Source organism: Rattus norvegicus, chromosome 6 (assembly GCF_036323735.1).
Source record: "Rattus norvegicus strain BN/NHsdMcwi chromosome 6, GRCr8, whole genome shotgun sequence".
Lineage (NCBI taxonomy): Eukaryota > Metazoa > Chordata > Mammalia > Rodentia > Muridae > Rattus > Rattus norvegicus.
The window spans coordinates 36,964,691-36,978,396 of NC_086024.1; the positions used below are offsets into that span (position 1 = coordinate 36,964,691).

Sequence of the window (13,706 nt, forward strand, 5' to 3'; positions counted from 1 at the left end):
ATCTACACTACAGTGCCTCCTTCCTTCTTCTCCCTCTCTCTTCCCCGTGGTCTCTGCCTCAGATCCCTAGCCTGGGAATAGAAGCCCCACCTACCTCTTGTCTGCCCAGCTACAGGCTGTAAGCATCTTTATTAACCAATCACGGATAACTGGAGGGGAGGCAGGGTTTATATAACAAAAGCTAGTATACGTGAAGATCCTCTCGTGTTGAGGCAACCTCGGGATACAGAATGTAACATTACATAATATGAGCATAACATAGCAACAGACCAAGCCTCAACAGTGACCCAGGAACTAACCTTTGGCTCCAGAGTCATAGAACAGATGCTTGTGTTTTGCTGGGCAGTAGCCAACAATCTCACCCTGCCCCTGACTAAAGTCCATATTCGAGGACTGGCCATAAACATGAGGGAGCCTATAGTAGCAGTCTGGGTTAGAGATGGACACCTTCAGTCTCAGCCCCAGTCTGACATGGGCGGCCTCCAGAGAGTTAACAGGTGACTCCAGCTCAGGCCTCCCTATGTGGCCTTCAAGGAAGCCCTGGGCTGGGTCCTAAACACACCCATGTGATCCAAGTTCTACTAAAGGTCCCAAGAGAAGAGGCTATGATGACCCAGCCCAGGGACTGTGAAATAAAGGACACTGGCCCCCAAAATAAGACCAAAGTTGTATAAAAGAAAGGCGGGAGTGCTAAGGAGAGTCCTGGGAGGGGAAGAAATGACCAATCCGTTGCCACCAGCCCATGGGAACAAACACCTGAGTTCTTCAAAGATTGCATTAAAAAAGAATACTATAGACCAGATGGCTTGTGTGGAGTAGAAATCTGTTCTGCCCAGTTCTGGGAGTTCTCTGATCTTGGTCCGAGATCAAGGCAGCACTGACTAGTTGCCTGGAACTGACGTTTGCTCATAGATGGAGTCTTCTTACTGGGTCCTTTCACTGTGAAGGGGAAGGGAGGTCTCCAGGTCCTTTTTATTTTTTATTTTTTTCTTTTTTTCGGAGCTGGGGACCAAACCGAGGGCCTTGCGCTTCCTAGGTAAGCGCTCTACCACTGAGCTAAATCCCCAACCCTGCAGGTCCTTTTTATAAAGACACGAGTCCCCTCCCAGAGGCCCCCCAACTTCTGATATATACATTCGGGCACACAAAGATTTAGGCCAGTGTAGAAACTTCCCAGAGGAATTAAGAATTTATGTAGAATCTTAGAAGATGATGACGAGGAGTTTTCCAGAAAAAAAAATTACATGGGTCCATTCCAGCATGACAAAGCAGTTAGTATCAAAAGATGAGAGTCAGGAAGGAGTGGGAATAGGGGGTATATGTGTGTTGATGATGCTGATGGTGGTCGTGGTGGTGCTCGTGTGTGTGTGTGTGTGTGTGTGTGTGTGTGTGTGTGTGTGTGTGTGATGGTGATAATGGTGGTAGTGCTGCTACTGGTGGTGGTGGTGGTGGTGGTGGTGTGTGTGTGTGTGTGTGTGTGTTTGTGGTGGTGGTGCTGGTTGTGGTACTGGTGGTGTGTGTGTGTGTGTGTGTGTGTGTGTGTGTGTGTGTGTGTGATGGTGATAATGGTGGTAGTGCTGCTACTGGTGGTGGTGGTGGTGGTGGTGGTGGTGTGTGTGTGTGTGTGTGTGTGTGTTTGTGGTGGTGGTGCTGGTTGTGGTACTGGTGGTGTGTGTGTGTGTGTGTGTGTGTGTGTGTGTGGTGCTGGTTGTGGTACTGGTGGTGTGTGTGTGTGTGTGTGTGGTGCTGGTTGTGGTACTAGTGGGGTGTGTGTGTGTGTGTGTGTGTGTGTGTGAGATGGTGATAATGGTGGTAGTGCTGCTACTGGTGGTGGTGGTGGTGGTGGTGGTGGTGTGTGTGTGTGTGTGTGTGTGTGTGTGTTTGTGGTGGTGGTGCTGGTTGTGGTACTGGTGGTGTGTGTGTGTGTGTGTGTGTGTGTGTGTGTGGTGCTGGTTGTGGTACTGGTGGTGTGTGTGTGTGTGTGTGTGTGTGTGTGTGTGTGTGTGTGGTGCTGGTTGTGGTACTAGTGGGGTGTGTGTGTGTGTGTGTGTGTGTGTGTGTGTGTGTGTGTGGTGGTAGTGGTGATGGAAGTGGTGGAGGTCAGAGGACAACATGCAGGAGTCAGTTCTCTCCTTCCTCCATATAAACTCCAGGATTGAACTGAACTTAAGCTATGGCTTACAGCGCCATTACCAGCTGAGCTAACTCAGCAACTAATCAGCTCTCAGGGCAAGAGCGCTCAAGAAGTCTAGGTTTGGTAGACGTGCTTCAAAACCCCACAGGAGAGAAAAGGAATGCTGGGCTTCACAGTCCAGGCTCCCCACGGGAAGCCTCCAGAGCCATGGTGCTAAATCCGTCTGGAGAAAACATTTGTAAAGCACACCAGGGTTCACAGTAATTGTCTAAGCCGTAGCCAAGCAACGGCATCTCCTTGCCACTTGGAAGTATCTGGGCCACAGGTTTCCTCACCTGGTCGAGCCTGCAAGGATCAGCATGGCTTCTAGATGAAGTCACCCCTCTGCCCAGCAGGGGACCTCTAGGGCAGCCCAGCTAGAAGCTTCTTTGTCTTTGAAGTCAGTGCACTGTCTCATCTGCAAGCGTGTTGCAGAAGCAGCGTCAGAGATTCAGCCGGTGTGAGAAGAATAACCGTGCTGGGAAGGACATCCCTCTAGGGACGGAAGCCCAGTAGCCAGGCGAGGACCTGGGATAGAGTCATAGCTGCCATGGGCGTAGCTCAAGCCTTCCTTCTCCCTCTTTGTTCCTTCTGTGCTTAACGGACTCTCCAGTGACCATGGAAGGAGAGGGATGGGGGAGAGAGGGGGAGGGCTGTGGGGGGAGAAAGGGGAATGAAGGCTTTGGCTTTAGCTGGTGTGAATTAGATGGACACACTGAGGCAGGAGAAAAGGCCAGAGACTATTATCCGTGCATGGAAGAAGAAAAGGGGTTCCTCACCAGGCAGTGGTGGCGCACAACTTTAATCCCGGCACCGTGAGGCAAAGAGAGTTTGAGGCTAGCCTGGTTTAACAGAGCTAGTTCCAGGACAGCCAGGACTACACAGAGAAATCCTGTGTTGAAAAACCACCAAACCGGGGTTGGGGATTTAGCTCAGTGGTAGAGCGCTTGCCTAGCAAGCGCGAGGCCCTGGGTTCGGTCCCCAGCTCCAGAAAAAAGAAAAGGAAAAAAAAAGAAAGAAAGAAAGGAAGAAAGAAGGAAAAGGGTCCCTAACACCAAATGTGGCTAAAGTCTCTTGCAGGCTGTTAAACAAAAATCCAGTCACAATTAACATTGCTTTCTCCTTTGTCCTTTCTTAACTATACCTGCAATTTTCTAGGAATCTCCCCAGAAGACCTTTACCAAGTCAAAAGACACTCCCCAAACACCTGGCCCAACCCTGGTGGCTCCTGGTTTTACCTGATCGGATTACAATCCCACCCAACACAGCTCTCGAACCACCCCATAATCTCGTGTTTCAGAGAGCCAGGAGGAGTTTCTTAGCAACCTTTTCAGATGTAACCAAAATGGTATGTATGCCTCCCACTGGGACAGTTTAGTGTGACTAGGGTGTGTCTTATTCTTTTTACCTGTGTGTTTAGAAATTTACATTGACGGTATCTGCACATCGTGTGACACTTAGAGAAGCCCACACCCATGCTCTCAAGTGTGCCTTGCTTTCTGTCTCTAGACATCCTCTCTTTGTCCTAGGCCCTGTGGTTGCTCTCTACTTACAATGCCTTTATTAACACACACCACACACACACACACACACACACACACACACACACACACACACACTGTTCTACTTCATACTGTCTAGTAGTGGATTTCTTTCCTCCATTTGAAACCAAGAGTCTTGTTTTACCTGAATTGGAAGTCCCTAAAAGATGGAACACCCTCAGGGTGCTGTGGGTGATACCAGATCTGTGTTTCTCTGCTACTGTGGACAGATCTTGGCTATGTGCTGTATCAGAATCTCCATTTAGGGGTTTAGGAAAGAACAAATGCGTAGACAGACATACACTGTCCTCTGGGTGGACACTGTCCTGGGATCATGGTCTCTCTGCAGACCCCTGCTACCGTCCCTCAAGAGTAGGAGATGGCTGGGTTACTTGACTCGATGTCCCAGAACAGTGGTTCTCAACCTGTGGGTCGCGACCCCACAGGGATCGAATATTGAATATTTATACTACAATTAATAATGGTAGGAAGATTACAGTTATGAAACAGTAACAAAATCATTTCATGGTTGGGGGTCACTGTAACACGAGGGGCTGTAGTAAAAGGTCACAGCATTAGGAAGGTTGAAAACCACTGTTCTAGAAGTCCACAATCCTTTCCTGCCTCTAGTGAGGGCTTCCCTTCTAATCTTCATACAGAAAAACTAAGCAAGGACCAGGGACCAAGAGCAAATTCACCCCATAAAGGAGCCATTCCAGTATGCATAGGGCCTTCAGAGGTCCAAGAGGGAGAGAAACATCTTCAGTGCTGAGATGGGGTCATAGACACAAGCTGCTGTCCCCAACCAAGTTTCTCCAAGGGACTCTCACCGAGTATACAAAGCGTGCTGAAGGGTAGGCGCCATTTCCAGCAGTAAGTGACCAACACAAAGCCAGCTCAATGGTATTTTTGAAGACTTTTTTTTCCCTCGTGTATTGCTTTGTTTAGACTTTTTCCCCCTCTTTTAACCTTACAGGTCTTTTACTTCTATATTATGGTTTCCAGTCTTTTATGTTTCACTGCTTGGACCCCACTCCCACTCATGTTACAATTCGTATCCCAAGGGAAGGACATTAGAAGGCAGGGCCTATAAGAAGAGAACAGCTCCTCATGGTATGGCCCGTGATCATGACTGGAATGAGTGGGCTGAGAGACCTCGGTGTATAGTACTTGGTTATGGAAACCTGAAAGGATTAAGACAGGAGACCTCAGTCACAGCCAGCTTCAGCAGATGCTTGGTCAGACTCAGCTAGCATGCCCGTCTTGATCCAAGCCCAGGCTCTGTCACTAAGCACCACAATCACAAAGGAAACGAAATTCAAGACGAAGACTGTCCTGTGAGCTCAGCACAGGTCTAAGGAAAAAGCAGGCTCCCATTAGCTCATGAAGGTCCTCCTAGACAGCAGGCCACACTCATGACCTCAGAGTCTCCTAAACTTAATAAGGATTCTTGATGCTGACAGATGCTCATTGGGGGCCTGCTCACTTCCTCTATGATCTCCCTTTTCTGTCATTAGTCATTACCCAGACTGCCACGGTCTGTATCCCAGAGTGACCTCACATGTCACTCACCCACCTTTTAGCATCTTTTAGCACCAAGTCCTCACCTTCCTGCCTGTTCCCGTAGCAGACATCACTAGTGGACACTTCCTTCCTGTTACAACTGGATTGAACCTTGATCAGAATCCTTATTGACTCGGTACTCTAGGCAGCAATAATAGAGCTAGCAGAGTCCATATGTAAGATGTGACTCACTTTAGCTAGCCCTGGTTGCCCCAGTTTTAGAAACAAGGAACATGGAAAGCAGCACTAGGAAAGGGTTTGTAAGTAAATGGTCATCATCAGTGTCTCATCTATCTCCAGGCCCAGGATGCTGTGATCTCTGTGACCTCCTATCTTCTAAAATTAGTTTCCTTTAGGGCTATAAAGCAGGGGAGAAGAGGGTTGTCTCCTCACAGTGCTAGTCTCTCCTCCAGTGCCTGCCCCACAGACTCACTGTAGGCCAGAGTAGGCCTCAGTGTAGGAGCAGAATGACTCCCTGAGAACCCTAAGGAATGGGGAGATCTGCTGGACTATTGTAAGAGCAGCGTTACAATGGAACAGTACTGGTTCTCCTGCAAACCTGTTCACCCTCCAGTAAGCAGACTAGGAAAAGGGAAGGCAGCTTCCTCCATGGTCAATTTCTGATCTCCGTGCCCTTTAATTATATGCATGATGGAAATGTGTTCCCTGCAACCTGCTAGCTCAGATAGGTCTACAGATTCGCCCACCCAGCTGCCTGCAACTATATTTGCTGCTCAGAAATGATTTTGCAAGGATCCAAAGAGACAGAGGTGACAGGCAGCCTGTGGTGTGGCTGCAGAGCCTTGACAATAGACGTGTCAGCCGTGTACCATGGCTGCTTCTAACTCCTAAGACTCCAGATTCTGGGTGATGGCGACTGCTGGGATGGATGGGAGAGGGCAAGCTCACTCTGAGGCTTTGTGTAGCCTGTGGTGCTTGATGATGAGTAGTACCAAGAGAGGTTTGTGCCTGTCTTAGAAGGGAGGGGCCTAAAGTGTGTGGCTCCAGTGTTGCTCTTCCCCAGGGAGATGACAAAGAGCTCTAAGGCACTGGTGGCACCATCGGCTCTGGATACTGATGCAGATATCTCTCTCTTTTGGTGACTGAGATGGACTTTAATTCTGACACCTGTATTGTATGGGCAGCTGCAAACTATTGGATCCCAGCTGCTGGTTCAGGTGTAAGTGGGGTGAGTGCGTCCCATGGCTCATGTCTAAAGTTCAGAGGACTGTCAGGTATCAGTCTTCTTCATGTCATGTCACTTCACTAGCTGGTCTGTGAGCTCCCAGGAATTCTCCCATCGCCACCTCCCATCTTTTTATAAGAGATCAGGGATTACAGATGCCGGCTACCACATCCAGCTTCTGTGTGGGTGCTGGGGGTCTGAGCTTAGGACCTTGTGCTTGCTTGACACGCTTCTGGTCTCCAAGAAAGTCACAGGACAACCATGGACAGTTTGGCTTCTCTCCATGGAGAGATCAGGTACTTCAACCACGTAGCATATCTGTGGTGGTTTGAATGGAATGACCCCATAGGCTCTTATCTTTGAATGGCTGGTCATTGGGGAGTGGCATTACATAAGAGGGATTAAGAGGTGTGGCCTCGTTAAAATAAATGCATCATTGCGGGTGGGCTTTGGGGTTTCAGAAGGTCAAGCAAGACCCAGTGCCTCTCTCTCTTCCTGCTGCCTCTGGATCTGGATGTAGAATGCTCAAGCTACCTCTCCAACACCATGTCTACCTGCATGAGTCATGCTGCCCACCATGATGACTATGGACTAAACCTCTGAAACTGTAAGCAAACACCAATTAAATGGGTCCCTTGATAAGAGATGCTATGGTTATGGTATCTTCACAGCAATAGAACATTGTCTAGGACAACAACCTAAGTCCTGAATCTTGGCAGTCAGTGTCTTTAGAAAGAGGGTCATTGAAGTTAAAGGGCTCTTGGGCAAACAAGCCCCCTTAAACGACCTTTGCCCTCACCCTAAGTCTGTTGGTCAGCCAGCTTCCTGGGTTTGTGCTGATCAGCCAGAGAGAGGAGCAGACTGTGAGCCCCCATGCTGGGCTGTGGTACTGTCCCAGGATAGAACTGGGACCCTCAGTCCTGTCAGTTCCTAGAAGAGAAAAGCTGGTTTGGAGTCATTTTGATTTGTAAGAAATAAGTGTGTGTGGCTCCTTGGGCAAGAGTGGTAATTGCTCTTGCAGACGACTTGATTTGGGTTCCCAGCACTCAACAAACTTATAGCCATTTTTAAAAAAAAAGATTTATTTATTATATATGAGTATACTATAGCTGTTTTTAGACACACCAGAAGAGGGCACCAGATCTCATTATAGATGGTTGTGAGCCACCATGTGCTTGCTGGGATTTGAACTCAGGACCTCTGGAAGAGCAGCCAGTGCTCTTAACCACTGAGCCATCTCTCCAGCCCACTTATAGACATTTTAAACTCCAGTTCCAGAGGATCCAATGCCTCTCTCTGGTCGGAGGGCAGCTCTCTCTCTGTCTCTGTCTCTGTCTCTCTCTCTCTCTCTCTCTCTCTCTCTCTCTCTCTGTCTCTCTCTGTCTCTCTCATACACACACGCACGCACGCATGCACACACACACATCATTAAGAAAGAACAAAAGGCAAGCATCTGGGGGACAAAAATTGCAGAAGAGGATGGGCAGGGTGCTATGGAATGCTGTCTTCCGGACATTGCATGGCCAGTAATATACTCATGAGCTCACAGCAGCTGTGATTACCTGTGTAAGACTTGCACAAGATCAAATTGACCAGCATCCCATCATGGACCAGAGAGACGTATGAGGCTCCATTTCTGGCTGAGACGCTGTTGTCAGTTGATGGATGCTGGGGAGGGGGAGTCTTCCTTTGGACTGCATCTGCTGGTGGCTTGCCTATGTGATGGATAGACGGGAGGTGGACTGACCCAGGTGTACCTGCAGGTGGCACTATTTGAACTCTGGCTTATAAAGAAGTAGCAGAAGAGAAGGAGAAGGGGGAGGAAATGAAGCTTAAAGGAAGAAGTGGGGGAGGGGGTCCTGTGGGAATGGAGGTGGATATGATCAAGATACACTGAATACATGTATGAAATTACTGAGAATTCTAAAAGGGTAATAAGAACACATTATTGTTGTTGTTATTGTTGCTATTATTATTATTTTAGTTTTCGAGACAGGGTTTCTCTGTGCAACCTTGCCTCTCCTAGAACTCACTCTGTAGACCAGGTTGGCTTGAACTCTAAAATCTCTCTGCCTCTGCTCCTCAAGTGCTGGGACTAAAGGTGTGTGCCACCACCACCTGGCTCATGCCTGCTGTTTTTTTAAATGACTTTTTACTGTTTTCTTTGTTTGTTTGTGTGTGTGTGTGTGTGTGTGTGTGTGTGTGTGTGTGTGTGTGTATTTTGTTGCTCTCATTGTTTATTTTGGATAAGGTCTTACTATGTAGCCCTAGCTGGCCTGTAAATTAAACTATGGACCTGACTGGCCTCAAACTCACAAAGATCTCTCTGTCTTTGTCTCCTTCCCAAGTGCTGGGATTAAAGAAGTACACTGTCATGCCCAGCAACCTTTATGTTTTAATAGTAGTATGATTGATATAGAAAAAATTCGAAAGCATAGAAAAGCATAGAGAAAACAATATAATGTTTTTATGATATAACTTTTAACCCAAACATATATTAGTAACTAGATTTTAGCGGCCGGAGAGATAACTTAGTGACTAAGAAATGCTCCTGTTCTTCCAGAGGGCCCAGTTTCAATCCCCAGCATCCATAGGGCAGCTCACAATGATCTCCAGTTCTAACAGATATAACACCCTCTTCTGGCCTCCTCGGGCCCCAGACATACATACCTACAGGCAAAATACTCATACAATAAGATAAAATAAATCAGTCTTTTTTCCTATTTACTTACTTACTTATTTATTTATTTATTTATTTATTCTCTTACATTTTAATCTCAGCTCGTTCCCCCACACACACAATAAATCAATCTTTCAGCCTTATATTTTGGCTTCTTTTTAAAAAAGAACATCTTGAAGAGATCTGTTTCCTTGCTTTGGTACCCAGCATGGAGTAGTACCTTAATGTTTGTAGCCTAGCCACCAAGTACTAACATTAAAGCAGTTCCCATACCTACTCTGAGGTATCCCATGGCTTGGGCCACTGGATACAGGAGAGCACCTCATGAGAGGGTCTATACATGTCAGCAGGGATAAATGTCTGCTCCCAAGGCAGAGTGGCCTGGCCCCTTGCCAAGGCACTGGGCTCATGGCCCAAGTCTCTGCAGCCCTTGATCACAGGATGGCGGCTAGCATGGTAAAACAATTCCCGGCACACCGGTCCTCATACTTTCTGGGCTGCTGTCCTGAGACTGTTCTCTGGTCTCTATCCTAACCTCAGAACACTGAAGAATCTGCAGACATCCCATTATTTCCACTGTATAGGATATGACACCAGAGAGGAGACATTTTCCTGGTATAGCTAAACATGACTAATGGAGCTAAATTTTGTTTCCTTTTTTTTTCTTTTTTTTTTTCTGTTTGTTTGCGCTTGTTTTGTTCTGAGACAGGGGCTCACTATACAGCCCTGGTTGTCTGAGAACTCAGTGTGTAGACCAGGATGGCCTCAAACTCACAGAGATCTGCTTGCCTCTACCTCCCAAGTACTGGGAATAAGGGTCCCACTATGCCTGGCTATGGGGCCAAATTTCTATATGATCACATTGTTTGTGTGTGAGCACATGTGAGTAAGTATGTAAGTGTGTGTGTGTGTGTGTGTGTGTGTGTGTTTATAAATACATATATATGTATGGGTGAACATGAGATATATATAATGTGTATACATACTTTTCCAAGTTGGAGTCATAGCCTCCTTTTTGCATTAATATTTTATAGTTTTTTTTCCTTTGTATGAATAGGCCTCAAAAACACTTTGAAATGGCTATGTAATCCTACAGATGTATTATAATACATGTAATTATGTATTTTAGAACATCTGGGTTTCCACTTTCTCGGTATTCAACATCCTCTTTATTGATCATATCTGCACATAAAGTTTTTAAGTTATTACCTCAGAGAGAATTCCAAGATATTTTTTGTTAAATCTGCTTGATGCATTTGTCAGATGGTTTCCAGAAGGGCTGCCCGTGGCTTGAGTGCCTCCCTTTGAGGGAACTCTTGTCCGTTCCAACTTACGGTAATACCAGTAAAGAGAATCTTATCATCTGAAAGGCAATAATGGTGATTCAGAATTATAACTCATGTGACAGGCAACAACAATAAAATCATAATTATGAAACCACTATTTTTTTTTTTTTAAGTATCTTCTTTCCTCATTGTTTCTTTCAGGTCTCGTGGTAGAGTGCTAGTCTCTTCACATGCTTAAGGCTGTACATTTAGTTACTGGCCCTGCAGGGGGGTGAGGGATGGAGTGGAAATGGGGAACGACACACCCTGCTCGTTGTTTTTGGTATGTAAGTATGGGTCCATGCGTGTAAAGGTGGAGGCCGGAGGTTGATCTCACTATTGTTCCTCTGGAGCTGTCCACCTTGGGTTTTTTTTTTTTTGTTTTTTTTTTTTTTTTTTTTGGTTCTTTTTTTTGGAGCTGGGGACCGAACCCAGGGCCTTGCGCTTCCTAGGCAAGCGCTCTACCACTGAGCTAAATCCCCAACCCCCCACCTTGGTTTTTAAGACAGTGTCTCCCAGTGGCCTGGATCTCACTGGGCAGGTTAGACTGGCTGGCCAGTGAGCCTCTAGTGATGTGCCTGGCTCAACCCCCCCTCCAGTGCTGAGATGACAAGCATACAGCTGTGTGTCTGTGTGTGTCAGCACTCGTGTAGCATACATGTGAGGGTTAGCTTTCGATGGTTTTTGGTGTGGCAGAGATTTGCATTTTTTTTTTTTTTTTTACTAAAGCTGTTAACTTTTTCCTTTTCTGCCACGTCTGTGACTGAGCAATGGCCCTTTTAAGTGGACCAGAGGGCTTTTTCCTCTTCTTCATTTCTCTAATTTTGGTAACTTTTGAGAAAATATCCTTTTCCTAAATATGTTTTCCTGGGAACATCTGGAATGTGTTTGCTTTATCTCTCCTCCCCAGAGACCAGAATATTGAGGGGAAGGGGAGGGGAGGAGGAGGGTCAATCCATGCAGGGGGTTGGGTTTCAGAAACTGCTCTTCCCACAGCTGCTGTGGAAATGTCTACTACGCTCTGTTCTAAACGCTGTCTACCATTCCTAACCAAGAAATACAAACACTTTCCAAGTTTCTTTCTCATGGAGAGTGTGTGTTGTGAAGATCAGCTCAAGGGGTAGAAGGCCCAGCTCCCTGGTAGGAAGAGAAGCCTGGGGGTTCATACGTGTTCATACATGACACAAGTGAAGCTATTTGTGTCTCTACTCTGGAACCAGAAAAGCCCCAACCCTTAGGGCCAAAACAGGACTCCACTGCCAAGTTCCCCAGTGCATACCTCATTATTGAGAGTTCACTCAGCAAAAGCTGTCATCCATCCCTGGATACCAGCATTCACCCTGCCTCTCCCTTCTAGGCATCTCCTAACACCCAGCTGGCAGGGTCGGTGTGCAGATCCAGCAATGGGACCCTGTACAACATCTACCACATGGTAGACACAGTGACGTGTCTTGTGTAGTGCAGCTGCTGTGCATGGCAGATCTTTGAACTGAAGTTTCCAGAGAAAAGCCACACCTACTGTAAAAGACTTCAGGACTGAATGACTCCCGCTTCCCGCTTGTGGAGACCTGCAGGGGTCTGCAGTAATATTGGACTATCTGTAAGTGCATTTAGTAGCCATTCATTGTCTACTTCTGGTTTGATCCAACATCCCTTCAACTACCAGATAAAACCTTTGGAACGTGTCCATTTAACAGATCCCCGTCCTCCACCAGCCTAAAAGCTAGGAATGCCGTCGCGGAACATCGGAACCCTGTGCTGGAGACTCCCCCGCTTCGCTGTGACATACCTGTCTGCAGTCCTCATAACTGTCTTTGGCAACACAGCCTGCTGTCCTTCTGTGACTATGAATGCTCGTGTAACTTCTTCCACTGTGGGACACACTATTTGGGGCCACCTGAATCTACATTCCTAGGCCATAGTCACTCATGTTTGACTGAGAATAAATAATCTCATTCCCTTAAAGTGGTAGCTGTAATTTTCTCCACACACCCTAGTGACCCAGAACTGTCCCAGCAAGCCAGAGAGCATATGGCCACTCAGTGAAAGGCCCAGCACAGTACGTAGCCCTTTGACAAGTCCTCAGTGATGATACTCATGGAATGGTATGTCCCCAGCAAGCAGTGGCCCATGCTGGACATAGATCAAAAAACAAGGGCTCTGCATCAGACTCCTGGACGGGACCAGGGCAAAAGGACTCAGACTGTACAGCTATATTCTGAGGAGAGCCAGAGAGGCCAGAGCCTCACGACACCATGACCGCCAGAAGCCTGTGATAGGAAAGAGTGAAGAAGTAGCTCCTTTTCCAGAACCTCTGTAGGAAAGGCCTTGCTTGACCTGCCCCCTCTTAGATTTTTGTCCCATGGGAGCAATTAAAGCCAGCTTTAAACAAGGCAGAAGCTGTGGTAGCTTGGGTCTGATCTTCCTCTAGCAGGTCTTGTGGCAATGTCCTACTGCAGTTGTTCTCAACCTTCCTAATGCTGTGACCTGCAAATTATGTTTGTTGCTACTTAATAACTGTAATTTTGCTACTCTTAGGAATCGTAATGTAAATATCTGATTTGCAGAATATCTGATACGGGACCCCGGCAAAACGGGTTATGTGACCCCAAAGGGCTATTAATCCACAGATTGAATACCACTGTCCTAGTGGCTTCAGCCTGGCCTTTACTCCTTGAAAGGAGCCCTCAGCCTTTGTTGGCCTTGGGGCTAGCCTGCTGCAGAGTAAGCAGAAGGCCTTGCTTTCCCTGAAGCCCAGTGACCCAAACACATTCCAGAAGCTTGATCCCCAGCCAAGCATGACTCAGCCTTCAGGAATGTGTAATCTTCGGATTCCCCTTCCCAGGGGCGAATTCCTCACGCAAAGGTGAGCTCACAGCGGGCCTAACCACTAAGCCAGGCGCTTCAATAAGCAACAATGACGGGCCTTGGCTGAGCTCCTGGAGATACAGAGTGTGCTCCTGCTGTTTCCTGGCTCTGCCCCACACACCCCTACCTAGAGTCTACATGGTGTGTGGAGGAGGGGAAAGAAGGTAGAAATGAGGGAATCCTAAGATCAAGTTCAGGGCTCTAGAGAGTGGAGCAGGCAAGCTTGGTCAGCAGGGACCAAAGCTGGGGGCAAATAGGTGTAGGGATGCTGGTTAGTCAAGATCTTCCCTGGCCAGTCCATGAACACAGAGATGGGGGTGCCCCTGGATCCAGAACTGAGAGCAGTTTCTCTCCTACAAGCTTGCCTGGG

The 13,706-nt window shown here is 47.2% G+C and overlaps 1 long non-coding RNA gene across 7 annotated transcripts in view; it reads left to right on the top strand.

Moving 5' to 3' along the window:
* Window positions 1–12,433, top strand: part of LOC102550373 (uncharacterized) — a 22,033-nt gene extending 9,600 nt beyond the window's left edge. For 2 of the 7 annotated variants that reach the window (XR_005505784.1, XR_005505786.2), the window contains exons 3-5: window positions 3,332–3,521; window positions 10,631–10,751; window positions 11,826–12,433. This is a non-coding gene — a long non-coding RNA (uncharacterized LOC102550373). Of the gene's footprint in view, window positions 1–3,331; window positions 3,522–4,373; window positions 7,071–10,630; window positions 10,752–11,825 lie in introns of all 7 variants that reach the window. The other 5 variants (XR_010052517.1, XR_010052516.1, XR_005505785.2 and 2 more) reach the window with 5 other exon arrangements.
* Window positions 12,434–13,706: the final 1,273 nt, after the last annotated feature.